A 13066-nucleotide genomic window follows, 5' to 3' on the forward strand; every position below is an offset into this window, starting at 1 on the left:
GGAAGACAAAAAATAGGGCACATACACTGTGTTATGCTCATTGACTGTCAATATGTCGTTGAAAGCTTGCAAAATTGCAACATTAGAAGCCCTTTGTGGCATGGCAAAAAGTTTTGCAAAGAATCGAATTTGGTGTTACTGCACTGTACAGTATATAGTTTCGCACATTTCTGATATTGAGTATGAGCATATGTTTGTGACAGATTTTTGCAGACTGAACAAACAAAAATAATTACACTTGTTTGCCAATTTCGTCCAACTTGGGACAACACCTTTAAGAGGTCATACATTGACTAAAAAAGGTTTCTCCTAAATGGAGAAAGGGAGGGCTACTGCAGTGCTCAAATGATCAGGAATGTGAAGGATTTGAAACATACGTATGCCAGCTTTAGGATTCATACATTTGAACAAGGATACATGCCATCTGTTAAAGAATGCTGTGGCGTTATTTAGATGGTAAGGAAATTCTCCTACTCTAGGAAAGAAATGTACAGCTGCTCTCAAAAACCATAATAGCTTGAAATGACTACCTTCATATTATCCTCCCACAAGTCACCTTGGATTTACTATTCTCAGCTTCAACATTTCGATTTTGACATTTCAACATCTTCTTTATAAAAATTGAGACCAGATAAAAAAGCTGCAGATGAACATTTTCTTTCCCTCGTCATTATCTGAAGATAGGTTTCTGCTGTCTCAGGCATCAAGCAAGAGAAACGTGCAAATGAGGTGTCCAAGTTCAATTTATTTCAAATACTTAAAGCAGCAAGCGCTTCATTTTGCCAACCTCCGCCCCCCTTTTTTATTTTACAGGATGGGAGCCGAGGGGTATTCCAGAGATGAACTGTGTTATTTTCTGCTGTGGGGACCCTTACTGACTTATGTATTTATTTATAAAAGGTTTTACCAGGAAGTAATACATTGAGAGTTACCTCTCGTTTCCAAGTGTGTCCTGGGCACAGAGTTAAAATGACAAATAATACATGGTTACAAATACATAGTTACATAAGTGAACAGGGTTATACATTATATATAAGACATCGCATGCAGAGTTACTTACTGGCATTACTTCCTGGTTGCTGCCAGGGATTTAAATAAGTGTCCAATAGGAAGCCGCAACGAATAATGTTGCGGCTTCCTATTGGTTCATGAGACCCACGAGATTTTAACTATTTTGTGTTTCTTGGGGACAGGGCTTGTTATGAGGTCTTGCAAGGAGATCCAACAATCACCTATTGTAAAACACTCCAGTCAATTTTGAAAAGTGGTTTATTAAAAAAAAAAAGGTGGTCTCTGAGCGAGAATACAACTTCATGTTAGTGAACAAATCCGAAGTGGCCACTTACATTCTACAGCAGTGGTTCCCAAACTGTGCGCCGTGGCGCCCTGGTGCGCCGTGGCTTGGCTAGAGGGGCGCCGCGATCAGGGCCGCCAGCAGCGGGAAACAAGCAGTAAATTAAAAAAAAAAAACGCCGAACCCCGCGCCAGCTCTCCCTGCGCACGCTGGAGGAGCAGCACTGGGAGACAGATGTCTCCCAGCAGCACTAACACCCCACCCCCCCTCCCCGGCCAAAACCGCCACCCCCCGGCAGCATCGGTGCACCATCACCCTCCCCCCGCAGCACACCGCCCTCCCCCAACGTGGCACAGGCCCCGACAGCACTGACCCCCCCCCTCCCCTCACCCCGTGCAGGGACTGGGCCGTTCAGCCACCCCACGCTGCCGCCGTCCCATGCAGCACTGGGCCATCTGCCCCCCCCCCGCAGAATTGCCCCCCCCCCCGCATCACCGGCATGCCGCCGTACCCCACCGCAAGCCACCGGCCTGACCATCATCCCCAAGGAGGATAATTTTAAAATGTATTGGGGGTTTGGGGTAATTTTTTAATTATTGGGGGTGTGGAGGTAATTTTTAAATGTATTGGCGGTGTGGGGGTAATTTTTAAATGTATTGGGGGTGTGGGGGTAATTTTAAATGTATTGGGGGTGTGGAGGTAATTTTTAAATGTATTGGGGGTGTGGGGGTAATTTTTAAATGTATTGGGGGTGTGGGGTAATTTTTAAATGTATTGGGGGTGTGGGGGTAATTTTTAAATGTATTGGGGGTGTGGGGGTAATTTTTAAATGTATTGTTGGTGTGGGGGTAATTTTTAAATGTATTGTTGGTGTGGGGGTAATTTTTAAATGTATTGGGGGTGTGGGGGTAATTTTTAAACGTATTGGGGGTGTGGGGGTAATTTTTAAATGTATTGGGGATGTGGGGGTAATTGTTAAATGTATTGGGGGTGTGGGGGTAATTTGTGTGTGTGTGTGAGAGTGTCTGTGAGAGAGAGTGTCTGTGAGAGAGAGTGTCTGTGAGAGAGAGTGTGTGTCTGCGAGAGAGTGTGTGTCTGTGAGAGAGTGAGTGTGTGTCTGTGAGAGAGTGACTGTGTGTCTGTGAGAGAGTGACTGTGTGTCTGTGAGAGAGTGAGTGTGTGTCTTTGAGAGAGTGAGTGTGTGTCTTTGAGAGAGTGAGAGTGTGTCTGTGAGAGAGTGAGAGTGTGTCTGTGAGAGAGTGAGAGTGTGTCTGTGAGAGAGTGAGTGTGTCTGTGAGAGAGTGTGAGTGTGTCTGGGAGAGAGTGTGTGTCTGTGAGACAGTGTGTGTCTGTGAGAGAGTGTGCGTCTGTGAGAGTGTGTGTCTGTGAGAGAGTGTGTGTCTGTGAGAGAGTGTGTGTCTGTGAGAGAGTGTGTCTGTGAGAGTGTGTGTCTGTGAGAGAGTGTGTGTCTGTGAGAGAGTGTATGTCTGTGAGAGAGTGTGTGTCTGTGAGAGAGTGTGTGTCTGTGAGAGAGTGTGTGTCTGTGAGAGTGTGTGTCTGTGAGAGAGTGTGTGTCTGTGTGAGAGTGTGTGTCTGTGTGAGAGTGTGTGTCTGTGGGAGAGTGTGTGTCTGTGAGAGAGTGTGTGTCTGTGAGAGAGTGTGTGTCTGTGAGAGTGTGTGTCTGTGAGAGTGTGTGTCTGTGAGAGTGTGTGTCTGTGAGAGTGTGTGTCTGTGAGAGTGTGTGTCTGTGAGAGTGTGTGTCTGTGTGAGTGTGTGTCTGTGTGAGTGTGTGTCTGTGTGAGTGTGTGTCTGTGTGAGTGTGTGTCTGTGAGAGAGTGTGTGTCTGTGAGAGAGTGTGTGTCTGTGAGAGAGTGAGAGTGTGTGTCTTTGAGAGAGTGAGAGTGTGTGTCTGTGAGAGAGTGTGTGTCTGTGAGAGAGTGTGTGTCTGTGAGAGAGTGTGTATCTGTGAGAGAGTGTGTGTCTGTGAGAGTGTGTGTCTGTGAGAGAGTGTGTGTCTGTGAGAGAGTGTGTGTCTGTGTGAGAGTGTGTGTCTGTGTGAGAGTGTGTGTCTGTGTGAGTGTGTGTCTGTGAGAGAGTGTGTGTCTGTGAGAGAGTGAGAGTGTGTGTCTGTGAGAGAGTGAGAGTGTGTGTCTGTGAGAGAGTGAGAATGTGTGTCTGTGAGAGAGTGAGAGTGTTTGTGTTTGAGAGAGTGAGTGTGTGTGTGTGAGAGAGTGAGTGTGTGTGTGTGTGTGTGTGTGAGAGAGTGAGAGTGTGTGTCTGAGAGTGTGTGTGTGTGTGTGTTAGAGAGTGTGTGAGTGTGTCTGAGAGAGACACCAACTGCGCACTGCAACTGTTAGGTATGTATATACAACTTTGTTTTTACTTTGGGTGCTGCGGAAAAATCCTGATCGCCTTGGGGAGCCTTGGAAAAATCCTGATCGTCTTGGGGAGCCTTGAAAAAATCCTGATCGCCTTGGGGAGCCTTGAGCGGAAAAGTTTGGGAACCACTGTTCTACAGTATTCCTAAATTGCATAAGGATACACAGAACCCACCAGGCAGACTGATACTATCGGGCATAGACTCTTTAAGAGAGCACGCTAGCACCTACCTCGATAAAATTCTAAGACCTTTTGTGACCAGTCTACCGTCACATAGAAAGGACACAACTGATGTCCTTAAAAAGATTGACTGGGGTACAGGTGTTGGCCAATACGCTACTGGCATCACTAGATGTAGAGTCCCTGTATACAGTACAAGTATACAGCACCCAGTGGGTCTCGCGGCAGTGACACACTTCCTTTGAGAAAGGAGTTCAGGAAGACTATGACCACAATCAGTTCGGAGTTCGTGTTTTAACACACAATTTTTTCCTGTTCAAGGGTAAATATTACAACCAACTCCAGGGAACTGCCATGGGCACAACTTGTGCACCAACATATGAGAACATCTAAACACAAACAAAATACCTGCAACAGATTGCAATGATAAATGACACTAAAGTCAGGTAAATAAGATGATAAATTTATAATCACCCCTGATGGTGCTAAAGGCAGTAAATATATAACAACAAGAAACAAACAGGACCTTTAAAACAGCACTCTAGTATGTCCAAAAAAGTACAACATTTTATTCAAACAATATCAGAAAAAATATATACAGACATCTACCAGGGTTGGTAGGAGGAGGTGAAAGTTTTCACTCAAGATATGTTTGAACACACCCAGCACATCGACCTATGGTCACAGTACATCGACAATGTGTTGGTGGTGTGGAGTAGCACAAAACAACAGTTTCACTCCTTTCTGAACACTCTGAATCAAAACAATCATGATCTAAAACTTACCTATGAAATAAATCAGGAAAAAATTACGTTCTTGGATATTGATATCTTCAAGGACACCTTTAAACAACGGTGCATACCAAGGTGACAGCAACCAACAACTTACTGTTAGCCACAAGCCATCACCCACAATCATTGGCCAAGGGGATCTCGATAGGGCAATACTTGAGGGTGAAAAGAAATTGCTCCACCCCCAAAGACTCCAAAAAACAATCTGAAATCATGGGGAAGAAATTCTGAAACCGAGGGTATAGTCGGTCTTGCATAAACAGGGCCTACAAGCGGGCAAAGGCAGCAGACCGTAGTACGTTACTGTACAGCAAACAACCTGAACCAGAGGGGACGAACCCAATAAGAATTATTTGAACGTAAAACAAGCACTGGAGGGAAGTCAAAATGGTTCTGAATCAACATTGTCACATTCTCCTGGAGGATGAGGACTTAAAAAAAGTACTAACCACAACCCACTTTATCACGTATAGACGACCGAGAAATTTATCGGACCAATTGGTTCATAGCCATTATCAGAGTCAACAACTGACCACCTGGCTCAGTACACGAACTCAGTATACCGATGGGGCACATGCAGAGCATGTCAGTTCATCAATCCCACAAAATTATTTAATAACTGGGATAATACAAAACAGTATACAATAAGGAGCTTCAGCAACTGTACAACGGAGGGGGTGATATATTTGGCTACTTTTCGTGTGGAATAAAATAGGTTTGGAAACCTTGCATCAATTACGATGACGCATCCTAGAACATATCAGCACCATTAGAAACAAAGTAGACATCCCTGAAGGGGGACACATTAATCAGGCCCATAACGGTGATGTTACTTACCTGTCTTTCCAGGGCATAGATTTCATGACACTAGTAGTGAGAAAAGGTGATCTGGGTATTGCCCTATTGAGAAAGGAGGCGAAATGGATATATACCCTAAGGACATTATCACCTAAAGGCCTAAAAGAAGGGTTTGTTTACTCTGCTTTTCTCTGAACCCCAAAGTAATGTAGGGGTATAACAACCATGCATTGAGGGGATCATTTCTGTGAATGTTTTGGAAGAGGACCATCCATACACTTTATGAATAATATGATGTGTCACTCTAGTAACAATAAAAATATACCACAGAATATATAGGTATCACCAGTCTTAACATCAGCATATAAACATCTGTGTATGCTAACATCCAATACATAGTAATTATAGCTAATTCACCCTAGAGAAAATCATCTTTCATAGGAATCATATTTAACCACTTGTATGAGAACATTAAAGAATCAATGTGACAGTATACAGTAGATCGACAACAATGTACTCTAGTGACATTATGGCTACAGATACTGTACAAACAAACAGACAATCATATGTCATTGTGGACTAATATTGCTACATTTGTAATCACTTCATAATATATGGGGTTATGTAGGAATTCTGGTACCCCGTTTATAGATCTTTCCGGTCAGGAAAATACTTCTAGACCCCACACAGTCTAAATTTAAGTTTATACAACAACAAACGTCATGTAGTTTCATTTACATTTTAGTTCACAAGTATTGATTGATCAAATACCTCTGTTTTTTAAGGGTATGCACGGCACTGATAGTCGATCTCTTTGTTGACATCTCTACATCTCTGATTGGTTGGCTACTTCCCGACAAATTATATGAGCAGGCTTACTTGTTTGTGGGTAACCATGGCAACTTTGCCGGTAGCCGTGACCCGCCCAACCCCGAAAAAGTTCAGAGTACCGAACGAAACGCGCGTCGGGTGATGACGTCAGCAGCACGTCACTAGCGCGACTAAGACACAGGTCTTAGTCATTACTGTGTGTAACATTGGGCAAATAGCTTCGTGAACCAAACTATATCCAGCCAGTTTAAATATGATGTGGGCCGATCGAGGAACCCCAAGGATCAGTCAGAGACGTAGGTTCAATAGATGAGAGGACTTTGAAATGCACGCTACTTAGGCTTTATGGTAATGATAGCAAGCAAATGTCCTGATTATTCATTTGAAAACAGTTGAATCTATAGATGCAGGAGTTAATATTCAGGGTAACATGAGAGATACCTGCATGTACTATCTCCACTGAAATATTGGATAACGCACTACTTCTAGAATCCACTGATGGTCTGACATCCACCATGAATATTACACTGTAGCCACTAGTGGCAATATTAGGCATCTTTGTGAAACTTTCATATTTACACTTTCTTAGCCTACCGGTATGGGGTCCGTGTGCCCCTCTGTCTGATCACAGAAGGATATATATTCATATAGGACTTTGTCCAATGAATTGATTTAGGGTATATATCATTATCCCTCGTCTGTGGAAAAACAATCCCTTTTTTCACTGTTGGTGAAACACACAGGTGCTTATTTTGAGGTTTTAATATTAGGTTATGTCTTCTTTGAATCAATAACATTTAATTTCAAAATTAGTGGAGGTGAGTGCGTCACTAGGGATTCTTTCTCTCCCGTGTTGCCTCTTGAGGGGTGAAGGGGGGGGGGGGCAGAGACAAAAATGAGAAACCGGGATTGCAGCTTTAAAATGAAAACTGTTCAATAATCCAGCCAAAAGCAGTATACTTACAGTATACACGGTGCAGTTCCCTTTTGGATTCTGTGCTGAACCTGCACTATTGGTGGCCAGAGATTAGGTTAGGTTTCAAGTTTTGCTTGACCAGGGAGGCTGCGAGGAAGCCCCCCTCCCTTCTTTTACCAGTACCCAAATAAACACATACAAATAATGGCAGACTCGGTCTGGAGGTATAAAAAGGCAGCGGCTTTTGTTTACTATATAATAATAGCGTAACTGCTAGTCCCTGCCAGAATGCTCGTTTAATAGGTAAAGTGCAGGGTCAGACGGGCCTTGACCCGCTGGCCCCGTCAACCGTAGCCGTGCCCACGTGCGCCGGCTGTTGTTGTCAGTGGGCTGGCGGAAATTCTTCATTAATCTTTTTGTGGGTGTCCCATGGTGGAGTGACAAATCATTTGGTGTCACATAAACGGGAAATAAATTATAACTTAGAAGGGGCCTCAAAACTGGGACTGATGCTTTGAAATAATAATATGGTGTGGAACTAATGCTTTGAAGCGATACTTCCCTCTGATACCCTAGAGACTTGTGTTTGTCTGTGGTGTGTTTCTTTTTGGTTAACTTAAAGGAACATTCTGTCTGCTGGACTAGGGCGGTTTGCCCAGCAATAAGAAAGGGGACAAGTTACGTTAACAAATCCAGCTGTTACTGAACAGGTTTAATATAAATCAGACAACATGTGTTCCATGCGGCCACCCTTCCCCCGTCCACTCCATGTGCCTATTGTGTACGTGATAAAAAGGGGAGGAGTCAATGGCCACATGGCAACCCCCCCATAGCAAAGGAATGTTAGGCTGCGGTCCCAGTAATGTTTGTGACACGCGGGCCCGGCGGGGGAGGGGGGGGGCGGTGCGTGTCACAGCGCTAACCGCGATCTGCGGTCTGTGAGGAGAGGAGAATCTTGCGACGGCAGGGGGCGTGGTTGGGGATTTGCGGGGGGATTTGCCAATGAGGGCGAACCAGCCGCGTGACGTAATGGCCACGCCTCCGTCGCTAGGAGTAAACTCAATTTTATTGAGTTGTGAAAAATCTTGCCGCACGGCGCGGCTGCACCTTCTGCGTGACGGTGCGTAGTGGGCCCTGCCCCATTGAGGGGCGGTGCTTACACGCACAGTGCACGCCGCGCCGTGCGCACAGGTGGTACTGGGACCGCAGCCTTATGCAGGGAGCAAATACAGGATTACAAGGCTTTCATTTTGTTAACAATAACCCATGTAAGAAGACAAACCTTATATGTTTCAATCACTATTTCATTGTTAATTTTACACGGCTTGACACGCATACAACAAAGGGCATGTGTAGGCTGTATATATATATAAGTATATATATATATATATATATATATATATATATATATATTTAAGTAAGCTTTATCTGCAAACACAATAGTGTTGTTTACTGCAAGGGTTTTCATTTCAATACGGGCCAGCACTGACATAACTGGTGGTGATATTGCTTTACAGAGGTTTTCTGGTATGTTGGGTTTGTTTGAGAGGAATGGTGGACCAATGATAACATAATATTTCGTGTTTATTGCAGTTGGAATTTTACATTGTTCAAGATCAATTCAATTTTCCCTGGATTCATGACCATCTCTATCGACGGCGTAATAATCACTACACACGCACGACAATAAAGTAACAATTATCACATACAGTGCTCATCTTCAATAGCAATATAAATTCTACGACACAAACACAAGCCACCATCTCTCATATATTACCAGCAGTAATGTCTTTTGAAAATAGAACCATTCAACTACTTGCAGAGGTGCAGAAACAAGAGGAAGGATGGTTCCAGCAGCAGATATATACACTCATGCACAGAGCTGAGAGCGGACAAGGCCAGGCGAGAGGACAAGGCCGGATGGGCGGACAAGGGAGAGTGAGCGGACAAGATGGTTACGTCGCAACATGCGCAGACGCGTGGCCCTCATCAAGTGATGAGGACGGCCACAGCCAGGGGATGCAACCCATTTTAGCGTTGCAAGGGGGCATGGCAACGTGTAGATATTTAAGGCCATTGGCTGTCGCGGACAAGCCGGTGGGGGTTCGGCCTTATTCTGTAATTTCAGGTGGGCTGGAAACGGCTGAGATGCGGTTGCCATCGCCACCTGGCGTTGGTGGTATGTCGTCAATGAAATTGGACCGATATGTTTAATAATGAGCTACAGGAGGGTGTGGAGAGGGTCAGTGCGAGTCTGTTGGTACATGCCTAGTTTAAGGGGAGTTAAATAGACCCATCGGTGGCGGCAGTTGGGGGGTAAGTGCTTGTCCTTGCCAGACGGGACTCGGTGCTGCTAAAGCCCGGGGGTAGAGGGGAGTGAGTGCACCCGCTCCCGGCTGTGCCCTGTAAGCTACCCAACTCCCCCCCTTGTTTGTCCCCTTCCCACCCCCGGCCGCGTTAGCGGCCAAACCGCAGTGAGGGAGGCCTTGCCCACTGGTCAATGCCGTCCTTCACCAAGGCAGCTAGAAGGGCTTCTATCAGCCCCTTCAGAGCATTGAAGGGCAATGCATTGCTGCTCCGTTCAGCACAGAAGGGGTTAATATTATTAACACTAACATGCAGAAGTTAAATATCAAAAGTTACATCCCCATTCACTGTTAATTACATCATCTAACATTATGGATATTTTTGATTTCTCAAGTAACTATACAGTAAAAAAACAAACACTGTTATATTTTTTAATCATGGTTTACAGGAGAAGTGATCATTTAATCACATGAATTTGTATTGCATTAGCTACAGAAGCTCAGCGCAACCTCTTTGTCCTTTTGATTACAGCCCACATAATAAAGGGAAGAATAATGGTACATAGTCATAACATTGTAATTTTCCCCTAAAAGGTGTCATCTCTCCGAATAAGTTCACAAGAATAACATAATAGAATACACATTCTTACAATTCTTCAGCGCTCTATGTTTTTTTTTTACCTCTCCTTAGCACAGGTCATCTCTCAGTGAGGCTCACGTCTCTGCCTTAGAAAAAAAAAACATAACGTAAAGCCACTAAATTTAGACTTCAGCTTTGACAGAGACAGAAATAGTCACGTTTCAGTATCAGTGTAAAACCTACTGTTTTGCAAGCAGAGAAACAGGGTGCTCAGAGAAAACTTCAACAATCAATTCATTTGTTTACAAATACATTTCAATGCCATTGAAAAAGCAGTCCCAATCTAACTTTGATCAAGAGCAAGGCCACTCTGTTCTTACCAGTAGAAGTGACCCAAAGATGTTAATTTCTTCAGGAAAATGGGCACAGGCCATAAAAGCAAATGAACAAGGGCACACTGATGTGATGCTGCCTGTATTCAGTGATTTGATGGAAGCCATTTTAAACTCCTTACATACTATGACATCAGAGCTAAATATTTCCTATAGCAGAAGGCTCCAGATGATAAGAATGACACAGTTCCTCTCAGTGTGACCCCTGGTAAAAAAAAATCAAGCTATAGTACTTTATCTTCTTTACCTCTTCCCTCTCCTGTCTCCCTCCAGGTGACAGGTGTCCTTTAGTGAACTCAATAGCATTAGAAAGACAAGCTATTTCTACAGTTTCAATCCCAACTGGTTTAAACTTTGGGATATTCCTTATCCATTTCAGCACATTTTGGGACAGCTGGCAAACGTCGTTCATAAATAATAAATAAAATGTGAAGGGTCACCCAGCAAGCAAAATCAATGGACTGCTACGTACAAAACGACGGGGTTCAAGCACAGCTCTGCGTGAAACTCCTGTGCATTATTTGTGAAGATTATCCAGTGCTCAGACGTCATCGGATTTCCGCAAAAAACAAGTGGCTCAAGTGCAGCTCTCATAAATCAAAAAAAAATCAAAATGAACTGTCAACACAGCTACTGGCAATATTCTTCTTCTATTCTCTGCATTGTTAATAAGGTTAGAGTGACCTACCCAGTGTGTGATAAGAGGCATTATAAGAGGGAACCTCATAGTATTCCTTGAATTCCGAACAGGCGCTTTCACTTCTTGGAAGCCTATATATGAGGCACTCTAATAATCTGTAGGCGATAAAGTGCCCTGACCTTATTTATTTGAGATAAGCTGCTTGGGCATGGACTCATTGTGCCAGCGTTCTACTTTCTACATTGTTAGCAATCCAATCTCCACTAATAACATGTACCAGTATTTCTTTGACACAATTGTAGAAAGAAAATGCAAAAGAGGGAGAAGATTACGTTTGGTGTTAACCACGTCACTGCTGCATTTTCTACAATTCCATATGTGGTTGAAGTATGATGGTAACAGCTAGTAATGAGGACCGGTAGTGCTTGATTTACAAAGCAAGACATGCATGTCCTTTTTAATCCATTGAGTGCCACGGATGCCAGAGCTTTGCAAAGAGTTGCAAGTACTTCTGACACTCGAGAGAGATTAATGACACATTAATTTATTTTAAATGTGACACAAGAATTTTTTTCCCCTAGCATCAATATGTACTGTAGTAAACATTTGTAAAATACAGTTCCTATTTAGTTAACAAGTTAACGTGCCTTACTGATTAACTGCTTCTTTGTTTAGAAATGTTTGGCCAATTTAATTTTTTGTTTTATTTAGTAAGATGTCCTTTTTAGTGGTATTTTATATAGTTTCTTTTGGGGGGGGGGGGGTGTTGCTTGCTAGTGGCTTCTTTTTGGTAGTTACATTTTGTCTGATGGTGTTTACTTTGAGCTTTCATTTATTTATTAATGGTTTTGGTGTTGTAATTGTTAATTGTGGTAGTTATTTCGGATTGGATTCATTGATTGGTGGTAATTTAGTTCTGTTTACTTCTTTATTTGTTTTCAGTTTCTCATTGTTTTGATTGCATTGGATCTTGTTAGTGATTTTTTTTTTCCTCAGAGTTATCTCTGATGAAGCATTGGCGAAACACGTTAGATTTTTCGATTTACTGAGCCACCGTAGCTCCCTACAACGTGTGACGTGTGGTGAGGATTCCACTCTGCTGAAGCTTTTGGCTGCTGGCCCTACAGTTACTTGTAATAACTCCTCCCGGCACCCCTGACAGTGCGTAAGGTACAGGGGAGTAGGAGAGGTGCAGTGTCCCCCCTCAAGGAAATCGGAGGCGCAGCGGACACACAGCGGAAGGGGGCTGTGGACTCTACAATATGTGAGCAACATTACAATCAAAGCAAAGAGTTATTACCACACGCTGGGAAGCTATCCAGAAACGCTGTTTTTTTTTATGCTGGCTGTAAGTGCAATATTAGTCTTAATCTAGTCTTTTGTAATAAATTTATTGTGCCATGATGTTTTCTCTCTTTTATTTCCAATGCAAATCTATATGTATTGGAGACCTAGCCTGTCTAGATTAACCTCTCACACTCCGGATACGAAAAGAATTACAACACAAGCTATGCAAAATTGTAAATGCATGAATTCAAATGTATGAACTTTAAGGGTTAATTAACCTGTATTGATACATTAATATCTTCTCTTATTTTTATTTTGGACTAAAACGAATATACTTGAGACAACACGCCAGAGGACATCTTTTCTTCTTTGCTCACATTTGGAGGGATGTGGAACTCTCTCCTGGACTCTGGCTGCTAAATCTAAGTATATCTATATTGGACTCGTTACCTTCCTCCGTTAGCACTATTAAGTTTGTTATCACTGTATATTTGTAATTAACTCATTTATATTAGGTTAGTGTTTAGCGCTGCTTTTTTCCTTTTGTTCTGAATCCTAAAGAAACACTCAAAGGGATTCCTGTTAACCCTCACAGTGGTCAGATAATTGCTAACCATAGGTAATCAAAACCACATACAGAATGGGTGAACAACCAGTCAGCCCACTACAGGC

The 13066-nt window shown here is 43.1% G+C and overlaps 1 protein-coding gene across 3 annotated transcripts in view; it reads right to left on the reverse strand.

The window, feature by feature from the left end:
• The window catches only part of PITPNM3 (PITPNM family member 3), a 462376-nt gene that overhangs the window by 343143 nt on the left and 106167 nt on the right, over positions 1–13066 (reverse strand). The window contains exon 2 of one of the 3 annotated variants that reach the window (XM_075594416.1): positions 10177–10221. The exons of the other annotated variants lie outside the window; for them this stretch is intronic. The gene's annotated coding sequence lies outside the window, so the exon portion shown is untranslated. The remainder of the gene's footprint in view (positions 1–10176; positions 10222–13066) is intronic. 3 annotated transcript variants of the gene reach the window in all.

This window comes from Ascaphus truei, chromosome 3 (assembly GCF_040206685.1).
Source record: "Ascaphus truei isolate aAscTru1 chromosome 3, aAscTru1.hap1, whole genome shotgun sequence".
NCBI lineage: Eukaryota > Metazoa > Chordata > Amphibia > Anura > Ascaphidae > Ascaphus > Ascaphus truei.